At 39.4% G+C, this 22,407-nt stretch overlaps 1 pseudogene; it reads left to right on the top strand.

The window, feature by feature from the left end:
• The first annotated feature begins 1,585 nt into the window (after positions 1-1,585).
• Positions 1,586-20,634, top strand: LOC140233961 (uncharacterized; annotated as a pseudogene).
• Positions 20,635-22,407: the final 1,773 nt, after the last annotated feature.

Genomic DNA, 22,407 nt, shown 5'->3' with positions numbered 1-22,407 from the left:
GTCACTGTCATTATAATTGAGTCGATAAACTTATTTCAAGCTGGAGTTCTCGCGCCTCTCATGCCAGTATAGTGGAACGAGGATTTGGGTGGGTTAATGTCCGCATAGCGTAGTATTTGTGCTAGAAAGGGAGGCGAGGCAGTACTGTTGTGAATGTAGAGTTCTCGGATGAGTGCTTGTGGATGTCGGACGAGAATTCTTTTCTTAACGCTGTGTGAAAAAAAAAGAGATAGATAGACAGAGAGAGAGAGAAAAGGAGAGAGTGGGAGAGAGAGGGAGAGAGATAAGGTTGTTTCCCTAAAATCTGTTGCGTCAATTGTGTGACGTGACTCTTGACTTGTAGTGTGTAGCCAGTGCTTTATGTGGAGAGAGCGGTGTTGAGAAACCGATAAAACGCCATTGGAGCCAGTGACTGTACGTGCACTGTGCTGAGGGGCAAATGGTTTCTTTTTCGCTGGAATGATCCACACTCCGAGCTCCGAGCTCCGAGCTCCAACTCATTAACTTTTTTGATCTCGTTTCTCCGTTCTCGCTGGGGAAGCTCAAGCCGGGGGTAGACTTTAGTGTAAGCTATTTTCTTACCACGCGGAAGATATATTCTGAGGAATACATACGCGTTATTGTGAATTGCATATAACGGCAAACGGATTCATCGCTGTACACTGACGTTCTTCATGTCCATTGTGTAAGGAGGACTATTAACTTAATCTTGGAAATGGAATTGCTTTGTTGCGAAGTTGTTTGGGGGGTTTGCTACCGTTTTCTTACACTTGTTTAATTTGTTTTTGCTTTTTTACTGTTGTTGTCTTGTTTTGTGCTGTGTTTGTCATTGTTTCTGTTTTGTTTTCTTTCTGTTGTTGTTTTTTTATTTTCTCCTGATATTATATTCACATTGTTATTCATCTGAAGGATACTTTCTTCACTGAGAGCAAAGTATCGCAGCATGATTTGGCCAACTTAGTACCGGGAGTTTATTTTGACCGTAGATGACATTTTACGTTTTGAAAATGGAAAAGTCATAAAGTTGCAATCGATGGTAGTGTTGGATACAACATCACCAACAATAACAACGGCAACCACAACATCAAAATGTCATCTTGATTTTTCGCTGTTTCATTCATCCGCAGGTTCGGCAGTCTCGGGGTGATAATGAATCCGACGTCTGCTACGCACGACAATCCGCTACCAGCTTCTGTTATGTACGAGGGAGACGTTGTTTTGAAAGTTCACTGGCTCGAATCCCTATAAAGTGAGGGGTCCTATGTGCCTGTACACCGATTCCCTCATTTTCGGAGTGTAACACAGTGAGGGAAAAAAGCACCTACAACGAGATTATCCGCTGGTTAAACTGTAATCCGACTTCATCGTCATAGCTGGCGTTGAATCACCCATGATCCGGTCACCCCCTCACGCACAGACGGATTATTTGGACCAATTATGACGGAGGGACTTCGGCCACTCGTCCTGAAGTGTAATACACGTTTCCCGCAGTGCGCGAAAGGAATATATTTCCACAAGATCATATCTCACCCGGTATATATTTCTCTCTCACGCGATTGCATAAACTAACACGCAAAGTTGAGCAATGCCTGTCCGCTGGGGTACCTGCCTTGTCGCTGCACTTACGACCATCCTTACCCACGCATTGGTACCTGCCGTGGAAGCCACCCCTAACAACAACACAAGTAAGTATGCACGAGTACACTTATAACGGGCCCCCTTTGTCCCTGTGGTGCTTCCAAAGTTTAGTGTGTGGATTATCATGGATTCTCCAAACAAATCAGTGGAGAACTCAGTTGGCGTAATTCTGTGCGAATTGCCTAAGTAAAGAGTATACAGTGATACAAGGGGGAGGGGGCAAAACTTACATCAGATTACATGTAGAGATTCCCATGTCTCCTAGGTTGAAGTAAAGGGTAAAGAGATACACAATCTTGTACATGTTTATTCACATCTTTTATTTTTGTTGATGTGAATAAGAGCATAGATAAAACTCTAAAGAACTGCACCTTACCACACCTTTCTCCTTATTGGATACGTTGACTTCATGGGGTTATACAATTATACATATAGGCCTACGTAATTGTGTCATAATAGTCGTTCAGTCGATGGTCAAGCGAAGCTCATAATTCCCAGATAAGGCTTTCCCTTTCTTGGACATACTGCTCTACTTTGGCAAAAGGAAGCAAGTGACAAAAGTGACATTTCTCGTAAAAGAGCAAAATGTGTCTGTCATTTACACTGATGTCAATGGACTATCATGATGTCTTATCTAACATATCTCTTGGTAGGATGAGTGTTTCTGCATGAAATTTGGCCTGGAAGAAGAGCTCATTATGTGAATTATGAAAACATCAATAACTCAAATTTGGATGGTATGTCACTTGCTTCCTTTTGCCAAAGTAGGGCAGCATAGTTCTCAGCAGTTTTTCATAGTTTCAGATTTCATTTTTAAATGGAAAATACACATTCCCTCAAACCTGTTTCTGACGAATGTTGAGGATTGTTATCACCCCCTTGCCTTCTGAAGGGGGCATAGTATTTCCTCAGACTACAAAGATGAAAAACATGTGCCAATCTCTTTTTACGTTTAAGTTGTTTCACCAATGTGATACAACAAAAGATTGCAGCATTCTTATCCAGATATGACCGCATATGGATTTATTCAAATATTTGAAGAAAACAAAAATTATAACCATTGTTGGGATTGATCGATTTTTCCCAAACTTCGGTGGTGCCTCCCACCAGTTTGTGTGTATTATTGTATCAACAAACGTATTTGTTGAAGATGCCGTTTGCGATAATGTAGAGACAGCATCGATCAAATACAAGTGTTATTTGTTTGTGAGATATTCATATTCAATTCAATTCAATTTCATATTTCTCACAGTAGTTCATATTGCAAATAATATAAGCACAAATCACCTTCCTTTGTCAATTAGAAACAAAAATACGGATGAAAACATGATGATCATGATTGTATTTGGTCAATATTAAGATTACTTTTAAGGTTGTACAAAGAGCATAGAAATAATTATAAAGGGACCTACCTAAAAACAAGTTTGCTTAACAGTTAATAAACCCCAAGTAGTCAGTAGTTTTAAAACAAGGACGGGGGATAAAATGTGTAGACCAAGCCTGATTACTAGTAACCTACATTACACTGAACAGAGAAGATAGAAAAAAGAAAGAAAATGTACGATTTGTATAAAAATAAATCGCAACTGTGACCTTTGTTTTATTTGCTTTCAGAATAGGGCACAATTGTATGTTTTTGATTTCGGCATAAAAGAAAATGGTACAGCTTTAGAAATGGTAGAAGTATGTCTAATTTTGGCTCAAAGCGTGGAAATGTGCAATCAACCCTCGTTTTAGTTCAATCACGTCTCCATCACATCTTGGGAGACAAGTGTCTGCGTGTTGATAATGTCGATATCGATTAAGATAATCACGTTGTTCCAATTTGATTGATTTAACCTATTCTCTGGTTTGGGACCTCTGTGTTAAACCTGCAATGGTATCTGATATTCACCATACATCTCTCCATGCTGACCTCGAAGCCTGAAAAGTTGTAATACATGATGTAATGTCCAATAATATTCTTGAGGTTAAAACCGGACTCGTTCTCGATTCGCAGTGACTCATGAAACCTAAAATCCCCACTTGTGAACCCACCGGCAGACCCATCAATATCCTTTGGAATCGCATCTATGAGAAAAGAAACAAGCTTGAAAAAAAAAAAAAAAAAACCAAATCATACAAACATATTTGCTGCTTGAGCAATGGATTTGATTCATTACGTCACTAGGCCAAATGTCATCTGTGAATGAAATTAGCATGACATAATTATACTTGAGTTGAGATTTTACAAACGTTTTATCCATGTTAAAGTTTAGCCGTCCTGTTCCATCCAGTACGTGTAAAGTTGTTGACATCCTTTAATGATTTCTTAGTTTTATCCTTTCTTCACACTTGAAGCAAAGTTCTGCGCCTGAAATGCTGGAATTCAGTGGGCAACGTATAATGGCGATTTCAAATGAAAATTGCAACTTACTGCTTGCCACACAAGTCCTTCAATACACAATATCTGAGAAGTAAATTTCAAAATCTCGGACATTGTCAGCAGAATTAAACTGTATTTGATGGATTCAAGAAGATTTTGCTCATAATCACAACGAAAGGTCAAACTGTGGTCGCATCATATTCTGTAGTTTTACGAAGTCACTCCCTTGTCACTCTGCCAAGGTTTATAATTTTCATAGTAATTCCTGCACAGGAAAGACGCTTTTATTCCGGAACAGAGTGCTATAACTGTGACTAGGTTGTGGTTCTTAGATTGGTATCTTACTTAAAAAAGCATCATGAACCATTATGAAAACAAACAAGACATTCTTTATCACTCAGCCAACATACATAGCCAACTTTGAATGTCACAGAAGAAAGCGTTGTCACATCATAACGAGTCAGCTGTATCCTTCAGCGCAGCTTTAGCGGTCTTCTCAATTTGATACCAAAATAGAACAGTAAATAAACATTTTGTGCCAAATGATTTTGGCTGAACGTCATACCACAATTTAGAGAATATGACCACTCTCCCTGGTGAAAAGACAACTCAATATGTTGACATATAGGCGTTCTTACCACGTCCTTGAAAGCGAGGGAATCTGATTGTTTATATTTATATATAGCACACATTGAGATTTGGGAATGTCGTAGGGGTCGGGTTAAGTTGTTTTAGAATGGAAAGTTCCACTTGTCCACCCTATCACAAACATTTTATCACGACACCAAAGGGGGACGGGGACTTGGTACCTTATTGGCTTCGACGCAAAAAGAACACTGAGAAAGAAATATGGTCTCATAGTATATTTTTCACCAACCGGCGGAAGGCGCATGCCCATCAGGCTGTTTTGTTTTTAGTACTGACAGTGTAGATACATTATGATGATCGTGTCCATATCTCTCCATGTGCACGGATGTTTGCACATATTTGTGGCTTCTTCAACTACACGGAAGGAAAACATAGTAATTCGAATGATAGGAGGAATTCATAAAACATCAAACGGAGAAAAAAATAGATGAATTCAAGAATCAATAGCTGAATGGAGAAACAAACATTATTCTCATCAAAATGTCGTCATGATAAGACTACCACACAATTTTCGGTGCTCAAAACCATTTAAAGTTGACAGGTTTTATTCACATCTATTTCGGAGAAATAACCAATGAAAGCCTTACAGCTGTTGATTTTTTCACAAAGTCTCCATTTATTTCACAAACAGCAGAAAACTTAACAAAAGCGTGATGGGATATTGCCAATCTTTATATGCAGACGTCGTGTAATGAAAGCAAAAATGGTGTATAAAAACAATGTTCAACTTGATAGACGACCATAAAAAAAAAGGTCCCGACACGTCATTCCGTAATCAAAATATGGAGTCTGTCACAAGTTCCGTGTATATACACTTGTTATCATTTATTGTTACTATATCAACATCAATTCTTTATGATTTTATATTTCATCGGTTATACCATAAAAAAGAGAAAATGGCAGTTTTAATAGTCCATGCGTAGTGCGTTGACACCGGTCACAACAAATTACACCGTGCAGAGTATCTCTTTGAGCCACCATTATAGTCGAGGTTGAGATATTCGTGGGGATCATAGTGGGGTATAAAAGAGGTGGATATTAGGACGGAGGGAAAGAAAGCGGGGGGGGGGGGGAGATGTCGTGATGTCATAGGATGTTTGAGACATCTTAGAAAGGAATCACTTATGAATTCTGACCACGATATCACTCACAGGAAATCCTCCCTGCCCCCCGAAATTGAATTTTCAATCTTCATGAAATAACTTTGCCCAGGCCCCGCAGACAACAATTACCTGCCGTGTCCGATTTCATTTTAACCACAGCTTCTCCTGTTTACAGCAGTGCTTTTGATATACACAAACATATTTCACTGAGTGGAGGGGATATATCTGATTTATCTATACAGTGCGCATCATCCCCACTGTACAGTATTATTGCACCAGGAACATATTTTCTCAATTGTTCTGATTCCGTCAAGCGAAATGCGTACACAGGAAAGCTTTTATCTTATTTTCAGTGGTATTGAAAATCAAATATCAACTGTAGTCTTTGCACAATGCGCAGATGGGAAAAAAATCTAAAACAGACAAATGAAAACATAAGCATTAACGAAAATATGTGGGATATATCCAGTGATATTACAACAATTATATCTCGTCCCTGAAGACACTGACAGAATTGGTGCCAAGATGGATGTTGCAGTTTATGTGTCAGCACTGTTTGTTTGTATGTCATGCTGGGATAGCCACTTACAATTTCGGTATAATCATGGGAAATAGCGCGTGAAATTCATTGCAGCTCACTCTCCAACACTTCATGAAAAGTTGCAGCAAGCGAGTTTCTGTCTCTGAACGGTGCAATCGAAAAATCAGGAAGTAAGTGGCATTGACGTCAGTAAAGTTTTATTTCTTGTTCAGTCAAACCACATCTTTCAGATATGGCGATATGAATATACAAAACATTCTCCGAATACTTTTGTTTTTCTGTTTCATGTGATGTATCTTTCAGTCTCCCGCCGAAAACAAAGAAGGCCATATTATATCACCATGAATTATTGTGCTATCGAAAATAGAATATCCTGACCTATTTTCTGCTTCATCATAAAACTTCCCTATCATAAGGAAACTACATTTTGTAGTCTTGTTGACTTTAACGAGAAAAGTTAAGTTAAACAAACAGAACAATAAAAAGTTTTATTAGAATTAGACTCACCAATATAAAAGACGAGACTGCAAATTTATGGACATTTTAAGAATAAAATTATTATAAATTTAAAACTGACTTAGAGTCTGTTATGTTATATCTCAAACCGAAATATAATTATATTCCATCTGCCAACTTTGAATATTTCACATCAGTCCCAGGTGTATATATTTCTGTTTGGAATTGACATGAGAAATAGGAAACATTGGAGCAGAGACATTAAAGTTGTCTTTATTTCTGCTTTTCTTTCCATTCTTTTTTATTTCCGTACTAAAATATCTATTTCGTCATGTCATGTCATTCATTCATTCATTCATTCATCCATTCATTCATTCATTCATTCATTCATTCATTCATTCATTCATTCATTCATTCATTCATTCCTTGTTTTTCTTTTTTCACTGTATATGCAGGGAGTTACGGTCATGAAAGCAGATTCACGTGACGTAGACTTGTGAAAAGAAAATCTTTCATATGTATAGAAAGTCACTTTAGATAACTTACGAACGGACGGTTGCGTGTCCTTGTTCGCAAAAGCTGGGATTTTCTTTCTTATCAGTTGGGAATTCTAATTCAAGTGACTACCCTTTAAATTGTTGTTCTTTCAATTCCGTGTGTAAGTTTTCAATTTGAAATGTCTGAACTCATCTCTGCAGCAACAAAGAGATAAGAAAGGGGTTTAAATGAAGTAAACGAGAAAGTGACAACAAGTTTTTTTTATTGCCAGATACTGTAGAGTAGAGGAGTCTTTGCAGATTTAGATTGAGATAACTGTCAAAATAATACCCCAAATTGTGTTCAATGTCGCATTTCTCACGAAAATAAATTAACATTTTTTAATGCACTGCATGCATGGTCACCTCGTCGATCGTAGACATTCCTGTGGCACTGGACTGAGACACTTGAAAGTACTTGAAACGAATTTCAATAAGTCACAGATTTGTCTAACCTTATAACAAACACTGCCTTTTCTCACCTTCTTCAGGAAATACAAATAAAGTGTGGACAAATAAACGTTCAGCTTCCACAGGGCCTTGGTACGCCTTTGTTATCGACGCGTTCAAACTAATACAATCACGCATGCGCAATACACGCCCGCTTTGCGGAGGCCTCTTGCGTGAAGAAACCAAAATGCAATGCAGATCATATACTAGTATATTAATCATATGACGGTGGATGGGTGGGCAATATACCATATAATTATGATATCATTATAACGACGTTGGTTACATATACATGTATCTACACCTAAAATATGCAATGGAACTCCTCCAACCTGTCCGGGCACTAGCATTGGTATTCTATATTTTTTTCCCAACCGGTGTATCTCAAAATAATTACATGTAATTGTTATAGAATAGTATATAATTTACTCATTATTTGTCTAGCGATCCACGTCCGACAAGCTATGCTTTTTAGTGGATCACTATTTTCCATAATCGAATTCATTTTCCGCTCTCCCACGAAGTATTTATACAGTGTTTTCCTAAATATTGTACATGTTATATGTTGTTCTATAACTTGTCTCGTATAATTATATATTACATGAATCTTTTGCAAACGTTTGAACAATATTTCATCACATGTATACTTTGTACTATGTTTTTTTTTTCTTTTTTTTCTTTTTTGGATTTTCGTTGATTGGAAATAAACTATGATTGAATTGAATTGAATTGAATTGAAAAAACCTTTTTATAATTAAATGTCAAATTTACCTAACACTCAGAATGTTAGATTTATCAATTCTGAAATGATAGTTCAACATTTTGAGTGTTGAATATAAATAAAAGGACTAACATTTAATATTTTGAGGTTAGAGACAAAATGGTTACAGACAAAATATTAGAGACGTGACAACATTTAAAATGTTAGAGACGTGACAACATTTAAAATGTTGATTTACCATTTTATTTCGAGAGTGCAGTGGAATGAAAGGAGCTTCAACTTCACTAAGTACTAGTATACTTCTGGAAACATTGCAGTCTCAAAGATGTCAAATGGGTTACATGAAATGACTCACAAAGGACTAAATAATAATATTCATCTCCCTCTCATCTCTCTCTCTCTCCCTATCTGTTCATCTCTGTCCATATTATGTCTATCTATGTATATATTTCAATTTGTCCATCTATCTATTTGTCTCTATCTATCTATATATCTATCTATCTATCTATCTATCTATCTATCTATCTATCTATCTATCTATTTATCTATGTATGTATGTATGTATCTATCTATCTATCTATCTATCTATCTATATCTATATCTATATCTATTTAATCATCTATTTATCTACCTTTCTACATCTATATTTCTATTATGTCTTTCAATCTTTAACAACCATTCTCTCTGTGAATAGCCTCTAATAACATTCTCCATAGCTAGCTGATGTCGTGAATGGCAGAGGTATCTTATTCAAATATATCCTAACAAGTGCACCTTTATATGTAGTTATAATGTGAAGGCCTATACTGCCATTATAGCGTCTGGGCATGAATAAAAGACCGTACAGTTTGAATACCTTGTAATCGCTGAAGGAAGGCCATATTAACTAAAAGAGGATTCCAAGCCTAGTCGTTTCAGTTCAACCGCATAAATGCATCAGTGGCTATTAATGGTGTGTAAACTGAGTCAGAGTTTTGTTTTGTTTTGTTTTGTTTTTCGTTGGACATGCAAATGTCAGACTGAAAATCCGATTCGAAGATGAAACCTTGAAGTGTTAGAAGAAACGCTGGTTTAATATCGTGCGTGCTTGTATAGGTGAAGAATCCCGGAAGTGACAACAGAATTTTTTTTTTCACTGTCTTGTTAAAGGTTATGTTTACTGTTGGGAACAGTGATGTTAAAAATGCTCAAAATATCACATCTGATGCATATGTGTAGGTCTGTATTACAAAACATCCTACCGTATAAATTTTTTTTGCAATAAAGCCTGAAACACTTGCGCTTAGAAACATTGTATTAAGCGCATTACAAATGTAATGTATTATTATTTATTATTATTAACATGAGGAGAAATAAGTATTATTCTCATTAAACCGTAACTGTAGACGGTTTATATAGTCTGGAAACATTTATATAATAAATATTGTTTACTTTTTGTGTATTTAACAATACTTAACATTGTTTATACGGTCTCAAATATTTACAGTGGCTGTTTCTATCCCTAACCCACATTTTAGAACTATTTTAAAGCACTAATGCTAGGTGTTTGTTTCTTCTGCAAATAGTAAATCATGCTTTTAACTAATGAAACCCGGAAGTGGCACCAAAAATATAAACTCCCCCCCCCCCCCCACACACACACACACTTTTAAAAACGTGGCGCAGGCGCGGCGGCGTTAGCTTAAATAGTCTTTAGGATGTGACTGCTTGAAGAAAGCCGCATGTCTATCCCTTGAGTAAGATTGTCATACTTATGCGTGCCATTGCAAGGAACCCAGTTCACTTCTCTTGTAAAGAAAACAGGGAGAGATCCAGGTGAAGGGATCAAACACACACAAATCGTTTAATGCACTCGAGTGGGGGAGGTCTGCAAATAGAGCAGTCCCTAACTTCCTTTCGCTGAGAAATCAGCGAGCAGCGCTTTATGTGGTCCTTCGTTCACATCCCGTACCTTGATATGTCGTGCATGCATCCTGTGAATTTTTTGGGAACCATTCAGCCTAGAAAATGGACAATTCACAACATAAATTTTGAATATATACCCACTTTCCATTTATAAAATACCTCATATTTAGGAATCATTATCGACATCTGCATCAATTTACGAATCGACTTGTTCGACTTTAGATTAACACTTTGTCTCTTAAACTGCCTGGCACCCTTTTGAATATGTTCAAGTCATTAGTAGGGGTGAAATTTTAAATGACATCACAAATCGACAGTCGACTATATTTACAGCACTTAATTTTGTATTGTACTTCCAGGTATGTGTGTAGGTATACACAAATCTGTTGTCTGTTGTTGCAGTGTATCTTGACAAATTCCCTGCAGTGACACATCATACTAAGCAGACTACGCTCACTGTGTACATGCACACAAAATGCACAACGCTTCGCTGAACCCACTCAATACAACTATTTCGTTCATTTCTGCATTTCTGTACACAGTGCACAGCAAAAGCTAATAGTTAACTCTGACAGTTAGCAGTGCCTACGGTCGAGGAAACTGTGTTCCGTGTCATGAACACTAAAAATACAACAACCTCCATACGGTGAAATGAGAAATGCTTTGTATTGTAATCGCCCACCAGAAAAGTGAGTAAACTGCAGCTATACAGCGAAATACCATCGCCCGGATGTCGATCCTTTCATCGGAAATATAGAGCCATAACTATAACTCACGCAATCTTTTATAAGGAAATAATTATTATCCAACAATGCTCACACCTCTCCGCCTTTGATTGCGCACGAACGCACATGGTTCAGAGGTAACGGATCCCATTGTCAGGTGTATTATACGGGGGCATGTCCAAGGGTGTGTCGACCTGTGAGGAATTACTGATTTTTTTTCCCCTTCTGATCTCTTGCGTAGGCTCCTAATTGTTAACCCAATAATTCCCTGGGAAATTTGCTTCAAAAATGATCAACTTGGGACCACTGAATTAGCACCACTACACTTCACCGATAATCCTATATGGGGGTGGGGGGGGGAATGACTTAGATGTATAACTGGTTTGATCCTGTAAGTCCGCACAAATTCAGAAAGGAGTTTACAGAAATTTGTCAATTTCATACATTTCAAAAAGGAACTTCATTCTTCTATAAAAGGCTCCCGTCTTAGAATTAATGATACTGATCATGCTGCTCCCGAAATTAAAGGACAAGTTCACCTTCATAAACATAAGGATTGAGAGAATGCAGCAATATTAGTATTGAGAACACATCAGTGAAAGTTTGAGGAAAATTGGACAATCGATGCAAAAGTTATGAATTTGTAAAATTTTTGTGTTGGAACCGCTGGATGAAGAGACTACTAAGGCACGTGATGTCATATGAGTACAACAGTATAAAGAAAATGTAAAGAAAATTTAACATATTTTCACTTTTTTTCGCATAATAAAAGAACACTTGACTTGCCTCTTTCTAAAGGCAATGGAAATAATATTACCCATAACATATGTCAGTAACGAGTAAAGGGAATGTGTACTTTTTTCAAAAGATGAAATTTTGTGAAATTCTCTTTATATTTTCCTTATATTGTTGTACGCATGTGACATCATACACTGCAGTAGTCTTCTCATCCAGCTGTAACTGCACAAAAATTTCAAAAATTCATAACTTTTGAACAGATTGTCCGATTTTCCTCAAACTTTCAATGATGTGTTCTACTAATATTGCTATTAACATTCTCTCAATCCTTATGTTAATGAAGGTGAACTTGTCCTTTAAGGGGCTTTCGAAACTTCTGCAACAAAAACAAACAGAAATACATACGAACAATGAAGGGCTAAGATTACAAAGAATCATGTACTCTTCGTTTAATGTATTATGAAACATTAACAATAAATGCTATACATTCTATAAAAAAAACAATTCGACAATTTAGAGATATAACTTCTGGTACTTTAATGAGCTAAATACATAGAATGTTTCTAGTTCTGGCTTAGATTTGGCTGGCTGGAAAGTAACTCAGATTTTAAACTGACTTTCGCCAGAACACACAGAGAGAAGAGTTCTATTAGAATCAATTTCTACTGCAGAGCAGTGGTGTGTGAATGTAGGCTTATTAAATTCAGTTCCCGTCGGACTGCAGAAATGATGAACAGTCAAAGATATTTTGCGAATCGCCAATGACTTCCAGAGAGCAGTGCACAACATTTATGTTTAATAACTTAATTCGAAATGAAGAACCGTCAATTATATACAATATAGGTCTATACAACGTATACAGGTATACAAATGTATTTGTTATTGTCGTTTCAGCATGTTCAGTATAGTGCTTTGCACATTTTTTTTTGCATTTTTTTTTTTTTTTTTTTTGCATTTGGCATCAAAAGTGTAGGCCTATGAGTTTATTTATCAAACGCAAACCAAATTGTCTTTGCTATTTTTCACTAATAAACTTATTTTATCTGATACAATGTTGTCACTCACTTTTACAGGTCTCTATACATTCACGGGCTGCTTCTACGACAACCCCAACTACGATGTCCTACCCGACCTCGTCAACTGCGCGGGCAACGACATCTATCAGTCATGCAGTGCCTGCAGCCCCAAGTACCCGTATTGCCAATCCGGTAATATGACAGTGGAGTTGTGTTACGACATCTGCGCCCGTCAGAACGCGCGCTACTTCGGTCTTCAGGACGGGAGCCAGTGTCTGTGCGGGGGCGCGTTCGCGCGCTACGACGCCCTAGGGACGCCTACGATTGGGGGGCGCGTGCGAGAAGCCGTGCACGGGCAACGCGTCCCAGAAGTGTGGCGGCAGCTTCACCCTGCGTGTGTATGAAATCCAAGGTAAAGTCAATAATCAAAAGTGATTGTGTATGATTGTTTGTTGTTCGTTTGTTTTTGTTTGTTTTATGATTTTGTTGACTCTTCTGTGGTTTGACGGCCAATCCCAGCGATAGCTAAACGAGTAATGATGCAACGATTGTGACGAACAAGATGGTGGAGTGCTTGTACTGAAAATGATAAATGGGCTTTAGAACCTCTACAATCTGATTGGTCAATTATCATGCATTGACTTTACTGACACACACTGAGCCATGCGTCCGGCAAAATCCGAGCGCATGGCTCAAGCCTTGTTTAGTGTTGTTGGTGTACCGGACGCATGATGGGGTAAAGGTTGAATTTCATTAATTTTATAAAACGAATATTTCGTGGAGCGGTGAGATATGGATGCTCTCGTTTAACTTTGGAAACATTCTTATACAAACCCACTGCGCTCGTGGGTTTACATGTTAACAGTTCAATATTATTCTCACGGATACACTCTGTCCTGTGCATGATTCTGTATATAGGATAAGAAGAAGGGGAAAATGCCTTGCAGCAAGTACACAGGGCTATTTTAAGCTAAAGTATTATCATTCAGGAAAAGTATCCAGCGAGTGTGATAAAACAACAAATGATAAAATGCAAAGATATCATGAATTGATAGGTGAGGCTTTTTGTTTGTTTGTTTTTCGTGCTTGGAGCTGCCACGTGATTTACAGAAAGGCATCAAAAGCTTTGCTTGATTTACCTGCACTGCATTATTGTGTCATTATTTCTAAGGGGTACAAAGCGCTTTATGTCATAAACAACTATTATATCAGGCATGATAAACTTTCATTAATATACAAATAAACAGAAACAGTAGTGTGAGATAGCATAGCATTACTGAAATAAATGGAATGTCAAATGTTCATTGAACAATAATTCCTTCGATGATTTATTCGCTGATGAGGGGTTAAAGTTCCATCATTTTAACAATTTTTCTTCCCAACTTCCCAAGATTAAAGACCGTGACTACCCCGTCAATTCACCATATAAATTGTTCACAGAGGCCCTAAAATTGGTTAGCTTGCCCGTTTTGACGAGCTACTCCATTAGACGTTATGGCGCGGAACCGCTCAGTCCCAAACAAGGTGTCTTCACACGCAGGAATGAACGGGCTGCCTTCGCGTCAGGAGCGCAATCGTCCAGAATTATATTCAGCGACATTTCGCGCTTTACTATGTATTGAAGTACATCTGTATCATCAATACACGGACTATATGAATAGCAATCTTCGTAATACATTATTGCTCTATTGTCTATAGTTATCTGTACTGAAACTTTTTTTCACCTGTCATGTCCGCTTTTATGAATGAATGCACTGAATTCAAGGAAGCAATCGCCCTTTGTATTTACTCTTTAACCCTGAAATAATTAAAGGCAGCAACCAGAAAAAGTCAATGATTCAAACTGTCCTGCCGTTTTTACTACTCGTAGTTTTGTGTTCCCATAACATCATTGTACCTATCTAGTGTGTTCAATTCGGTCTCATTTCCCCTCATCTTACTTCCGTATGCTCCTAGAGTCTACTTCCGATTGCTTCCATCCGGGATATTTAAACATCAGAGAGGACCATTACCCCCCTCTGGGGCGGACAGAATTTGCCGTGAATGATGTCCTGGACTATGCGACGATCTGCCGAGCTCCCAGTGTCTTGGCTGCGGGCTCATCAACGATCTCCTGTAACGGCAGTGCGTGGTCAGCGGCGCCACCGTCCTGCGAAATTCGCTGCTCCCGTCCGGACATGATGCCATACGTGTACTTCGCATATGGGACCAACGACAGCTATGGGATCGGCGAAACGGAGACCTTCCTGTGCACGGGAAACCTGACAACCTTTCAGGCAGAGTGTACCAGTGTGGGATTGTGGGAGCTACCAATCGATTGCCCAGTGACGTGCCCGGATCCTTCGCCGACATTGCCGATTGGTGGCGCACTCGATGCTTCCGCCACGAGACAACATTACCCCGTTGGTGTGTTCCTGAACTTCGTGTGTGACGACGCAGCACTGAGTTTCCCAATTGCCTGCGGAGATGACGGTAGCTGGAATATCTCTGGAATAGCATGTCCCAGTAAGTGTGCACGAGTATTATCATTACCGAAGTCCATTTCGATAATTCGATGATGACTGAGATGATGATGATGATGATGATGATGATGATGATGATGATGATCGTCGTCACCATCAGTCATCATTGTTCGTCATGATCATCATCACAAAAGTATACGAGAATCCGATGATGATGATGATGATGATAATAATAATAACAATGGAGGTGGTGATTATAATGACGATGAAGAAGGTGGTGATGATGATGGCGATACTCGTCGATATCATCCGTCATCATCTTCATCTTTATCATAATCATCCTCTTTCATCACCGTTATCAGCATCATATTCGTCAACAACATGCTCATAGAATCGTAGCTCATAGAATCATATCATAGCTCATAGAATCGTATCTGTCATTTTCATCCGATTCCCCTTCCCCTCTCCTCTCTTATATTGTGTGCATTCTTCCGTCTACTTTTCTCCTTATTCATTCTTCTCTTTTTCGTTCTTCTTCTTCTTCATGATCATCTTAATCTGTATATCTCTTACTTTTGTTTTCTCTCGCCTCACCATTCATCATTCCCCAGTCTATTCCGTTGTCCTGCCCCCCCCCCACGCGTTCCCGATTTTTCGGGAACGGGATATATTTTGGGGGCTCAGATTGGGGGAAAACAATTCCCAAAATTCCTTAATAGAGGGGGTCTTTTATCATTATTTCTAATTAGGGGTAGTTTACAAATCTTTCCCAACATGTTCCAGACCTGTTCATCTGTAGAAATTCCAACCTGGGGGACATTTCACGAAGGAACTTGTCGGATAAAATATCTGACAAGTCAATTATATCCGACAAGATTGATTGGCTGATTTCTCTGAACTTGTCGGATGTAATTGGCTTGTCGGACATTTCATCCGACAAGTTCCTTCATGAAATGCCCCTCCCCCCCCCCCCCCCCGGACCCTGAGTGAAGGAAAAGTGCTGTAGGAAGTACATCTTCTCTGGTACATTCAGCATGAGAACGTCTCTAAATAATTCCTTTCAGTGCAGGTGCTGAAATTGTGGACACTCTTCACCTCAGCACTTTTCCTTCATTTAGTTGGTAATTTTGTTAGTTCCCTTCAAAGATCTTGTAAACGGGGGCAATTCTGCTGGCCTCCCTGCTAAAACCCTAACAACAGTGGGTAATTTTGATGGCTCCCCTTCCAAAAGCCTTTTATACGGGGTCAAAATCCTAACCCGTTTCCTTCAGTAAAGGGGGTATCTCTTAGAATCTGGAACAAGCATAATTATGTGTATGTTGCAGAGGAAGAGGCTCTACTCTCAGCAAACAGATCCCGAATCTGAATCCTGGCCAACACTATTCTAGTGTTATCATTGCATAAACCATTTTAACCACAGTATCCATCTTGTCCCAAATTAAAATTGTTTCCTAGTGGTAACATGCACATGCAGAATTCAATGATTGAGAAAGAGCAGAATAAAGACGACTTAATGAGTATTAAAGTGAGAACAACTGTCATAGATATCGTTATCGTTATACATTGGTCCACCTGCTGTCGAAGGCAGACTGACAATTCATCTATACGTCGGATGAATCACACCTATTATGAACTTACTCATCCTTCATACAGATACGACGCAATCGACTCCAACCGCGTCCAGTGGGGGAGCGTCGACTGTCACCTCCCCGATGTCCCCCGTGGATCCCCGCACGATATCAAAGGTCACGGTGCCAGCCGGAACCACCACTGCCCTCGGAGTCCCCGGTGACACAGACGGCCAGGCAAGAGGCAGTGCAGGTGAGCGTATGGTGTACCGTTTGACAGTTTCCTGTTTTAGAATTATAGTCTGCAGGACTGAGATAAACGGTCTGTGCTCGCGAAAAGCGCTGATACCCTTATAGAGAGCCACCGTTATGACGCATCATTTTCAACGTCGTTAAGACCTTTGTCTCCCCTCTTCAACTCAAATAAAATGTTCATAACAGTGAACTGATTGAATCTTTTTGACGCCGATTGATTGGCAAAACACCTATACATTTGATCTGAATTGATTTAAAGATACAGTGTATGCATTGTGTGAAACAGGGTAGATTGCTTTGATTTATTTTTTCATTTCAATGCCAAACGTCTGTTTCGTATGGCGTTTAGAAGTTAAAGTAAGTAAACAAAGTAAGATTGTATTGCTGATTATACAGTCAGCAAATCGTTAACATACAAGGAGAATCAATATAGTATGTTAATGGGATGGATGAATCTTTGTGCGTAATATCACCGGTTAAAAGACAAGTTCACCTTCATTAGCATAAGGATTGAGAGAATGTAGCAATATTAGTAGAACACATCATTGAAAGTTTGAGGAAAATCGGACAATCCGTTCAAAAGTTATGAATTTTTGAAGTTTTTGTGCAGTCACCGCTGGATGAGAAGACTACTACAGTGTATGGTGTCACATGCGTACAACAATATAAGGAAAATATAAAGAGAATTTCACAAAATTTCATCTTTTGAAAAAAAGTACACATTCCCTTGACTCGTTACTGACATGTTATGGGTAATATTATTTCCATTGCCTTTAGAAAGAGGCAAGTCAAGTGCTGTTTTATTATGCGAAAAAAGTGAAAATATGTCGAATTTTCTTTACATATTCTTTATGCTGTTGTAATCATATGACATCACGAACCTTAGTAGTCTCCTCATCCAGCGGTTCCAACACAAAAGTTTTAAAAATTCATAACTTTTGCATCGATTGTCCAATTTTCCTCAAACTTTCACTGATGTGTTCTACTAATATTGCTGCATTCTCTCAATCCTTCTGTTCATGAAGGTGAACTTGTTTTTTAAAGGGAAAGTATACCAAAACAAGGACCATAAAGTCAGCTATAACCGAAATGTCACTCTCTTTAGTGGCCAAGAATAGCTGTTTCCTTCTCACCAATGCACCCAAAACAAGCGTGCAATCATATGAATAGTCTATTTACGTCATTCAACATGACCCGCCCACGAAAAGGATGCAAACAGAGTTTGGCGAAAATTTCCCTCGATGCATCATCGACCGGTTTCTATGGTGACCGGTAAACAAGCAACTCGCTTCACAGTGCACCACAGGAAACGCAGCCATTTGGTGATTAGCTGTGTTTAAAGGAGAGAGAGAGAGGGGGGGGGGGGCAAGAGAAATGATTGCTGAGAGCAAGTCAGCTTATTGCGATGATTTCTTAGAGAGGAAACTCTACTCTATTTCGAGCGGAAATATCAATATATATTATTTGTGGAATGATACTTCCGGGAGTGGTGATGAATGACCCAGAGGTTAAAGACTGGCGCGACTATCTGCTTACCTTCCGAACTAGAATTAGGTCATAACCACATTTCCTTTTCCCTTTTCCTTCACCTGGATAAAGTGCCAACTCTTTAATCCAGCAAAGAATGACATTTCTACATGTATTTTCTTTCCCTCATTCTCGATTCATATGTATCTGCCCTTATTATTTTTTTTTTAGAAGAAGAAAAAATTGAGAGGGGAGGGGCGAAACGGATCTAAATCCTAATTAATAAACATTAAATAAGTTTTGAGATGTATGTTGAATGAAAAGATTGGCATGAGGTACATAAATTTATTTGTAGTAACATATTATTATGATACTGTTCAATTCAATTCGATATGGGGCGGGGCGGGCCGCATTGGGGCCAAATTTTTAGCTTCTTCTTGAAAACTCCATAACTAATTTTCATCAAAGATGTCAAACTTGACAAGTTAGCTTGTCAATGCAATTCAACAATGTCTGCGCAAGACATTGTTTCTATCTGAGGTACAGACTCCTAGGGCCCACTTCACCAACCATTTCGTCTGCATGGAAATTAGACCTTGGTCGTCCCCTTCGACTAATCTCTAGTTTCATGCTTTGTTCACTTCCAGGATGGATCATCGCCGTCGCGGTCGTCATTCCACTTGTCCTGATCATCGTCCTCGTCATTGCTTGCATCTGTTACAGGTGAGTGACAGTTTGGGTTGTCAGGGAAACTGCCGTAATTACATGAGGTTTTAGCGTTCGTCACCTGGCGAAGACAGATCTTTAGGATAACGTTTTTTGTTGTTGTTGTTGTTGTTGTTGTATATTTGTTGTTGCCGTTCTAGTTGCTTTGTCTTTTGTTTGGGGGTGGGGGTAGGGGAGAGGGTGGGAAATCGGGTGGGATAATTGTAATCATCTTGAAATAGGTTGATGTGTGTGTTTGTGTGCCCTTCCGGTGTTGTTGTTGTTTGCTGTTTGTTGTTTGTTGTTGCTTTAAGCCACTTGGTAATTGAAAAAGGAGAAAATTATTCAAGCACAGATGATAATTGTATGTTGAATAAAACAACTAAAAGTTATATTGTTTTGCCTAACCAATGTACCGATGTCCCACCCTACACAGGAAGCGAAAGGAGGAGGAAAACGACGTACCCCAAGTTGTTCTTGGTTACATTAAGAAACTGGGACGTTCGGTGGAACACTCAGACGCAACAGGAACTTGGATGCCGATGCTACAAATAACCTGGAAGGGGGATCCGATGCATCTAAGAGAGCCACTCTATCCAATTCCCTCAGTTCAATAAAGCGAGAGTTCGTCAAGCGCGTGACACTCAGCCGAAACCGTCCTGATCTTCCGCCGAAGAAGAATCCGAAGAGATCCTCATCCCAGCCCGTCTCTTCGGAAGCGCTCGAAGGGATCTACGACAGTCCTCGGGAAGTGCGAGCAAATTCGAACGTATTGCGAGGGAAGTATGACAACGTGAACAATGCGAGTCGTCCCAGTCTATCGGGTAAAAGGAATCGGTGCTTTCGACGGCTCCGTCGTTCGACAACGATGACGACGTGTTCAAGCCTGATGCAGGGAGCGATGGACGTGCCGGGGACGGTGGACTAAGTACGAGCGAGAGCAACGAGATGCTGGACGCACTCATGATGGAATACGATGGGAGAGTGAACCTCGGTTTCGACGACGTCGAATCATCTGCGAGATCGTCACCGTCAATGGGTTCGATGGCGAAAGATTCGCCCATCACGGAGCGAGCCGTCGTACACGCAGTAAGTCCTCTGGCGAAACAAGACTCTATGGATCTATCCAACCCTCAGCCGGAAGATCCATCTGTTAATGGGTCAATTGCGGACGGAGCGGTAGATGAAGCTTCACCCCACCAATCTGGAGGAGTGGATGATGTTATTAAGTCTCAGTCCATTCATCTGTCGCCGCTTGAGGTCGATATTCATCAGGAAGGGGATACGTCACGTGGAGAGGACCCCAGGGACAAATCCCGCTCTACGCTAGCATAGGCGATCCAAACCTATCCCCTTCTAAGCCAGAGATAGATGACGCTAGTAAAGACCCAAACGCACAAAGTGGATCCGAAGTTAACGGGACGCCAGAACCACCACGCGATACCTCGGCTGGGTCTGAAGATCAAGGCAAGCCAGCATCGCGCGGTACCTCATTGTATGACACTCTTGGGAAACCCAAACCGTTACCGCCCGATCTCAAACGCCGGCTAATTTCGGAATCGACCGTGGAAGGTGATGAGAATCGACCTCCCCCCACTGACAATAGACACGTCCTCGAATGGCGAGAACCAGTACATGCCCATGAACTGTCAAAAAAATGTTCCCGGCCCGGAGTCACCGCAGTACGCGTCCTTGAGTGAAGTTCGGTCGTCGATAGGTGGAAACAGTTATCCGGGGGTCACGAGTCCCTTGTCGCCCGTGACTTCTCCATTAAATCATGGGTATGTTAACGTGGGCCGCGGGAACATGACGCCCAGAGCAAATCAGGAATTTGTTCACCCGAGGCGTCCCTCTCTTCCTCCGGATTCCCCCATATCATGAACATAGACTCTTCCAATAACTTTAAGGAGCGATCCACCACTAAATGCTGGTGCTATTAAAAGGGTGATGTTATTTATTACGTGTTTACTGATTTTTATCAATTGTACGAAACAGTAACAACGACAATGTCTGAATAATTTATGAACAGTGACGTGCAGTACAACCGTAAAACTCTACGCTTTTCTCTTTCTCTCTGGTTTTTTTTTTTGTGCTTATATCGTATATATATATATATATATATATATATATATATATATATATATATACTATATATATATATATATATATATATATATATATATATATATATATATACTATATATATTTTATACCTCATTCAGATCAGGTTTGCTTCTGTTCGTCCCTTTTACTTATCTGTTTATAGAACTGTACATCAATCTGCTTAGCGACCTGGCTACCTATTAATCTATTTTTCATGTTTTTGTCCGTATCTTCCAGTTGCCCCTCCCCCTCCCCCCCCCCCCATTCTTTCTTTGACCGGCCATGCCTTTTCACTATGCTTTTTTTAATTCTTAAAAGAATGCAGTATACACAGTACGTTACAGTATCTTTGCTTTTTCTTTAAACTTTTCATTTTTTTTTAATTCAGGGTTTTCATCCTCTTGAAGAAGCAGTGCCAATCCCTCCCCCTCCACATTAGATTGTGGTCTTAATTGTGTGAGTTTTAAATACATGTATGAGTTTAGTTTATCATGATTTACCTTCGATATTGCTATATTTTTGTAACGTTATTACAGCACATGGCTTCCGGCTCCCCAAAACTTATTTGTTCTATGCGCTCAAGCATCAGGCCTCTGCAAGGATAAAACAGACTTTATGGATAGTTTGTTACTCGTAAAGGAAATTAAATTGAAAAGACTATAGTGTATGATGATGTCCATCGCATCTGTGATTTCAATATTGTGCGAAGAGAGTCATCATACTCACAATTCTTTCGATTGTTTGTAAATGACGATTCCCGCTTTAGAGTGACGACGTCGGCTGATCCACCGATAAGAAAAATGGTCTGAGAATTCTATATTCAGGGTATCCTCTTGAGTATATCCACCGCTCTTCAGTAGGGTCATCCAATAATCATTATCATTATAGCGTTGCCAGATACCCATTTATACCGCCTGGGTCGAGGGACATGGTTGACTCAAACATCATGTCCGATTAGGAACTGGGCTCTGGACGGGATTCGAACACAGGACATCTGAATAAGAG

This window comes from Diadema setosum, chromosome 10 (genome assembly GCF_964275005.1).
Source record: "Diadema setosum chromosome 10, eeDiaSeto1, whole genome shotgun sequence".
Lineage (NCBI taxonomy): Eukaryota > Metazoa > Echinodermata > Echinoidea > Diadematoida > Diadematidae > Diadema > Diadema setosum.
Note: the sequence above shows the minus strand (reverse complement) of the source record. Positions and strands in the feature narration are given on the sequence as shown.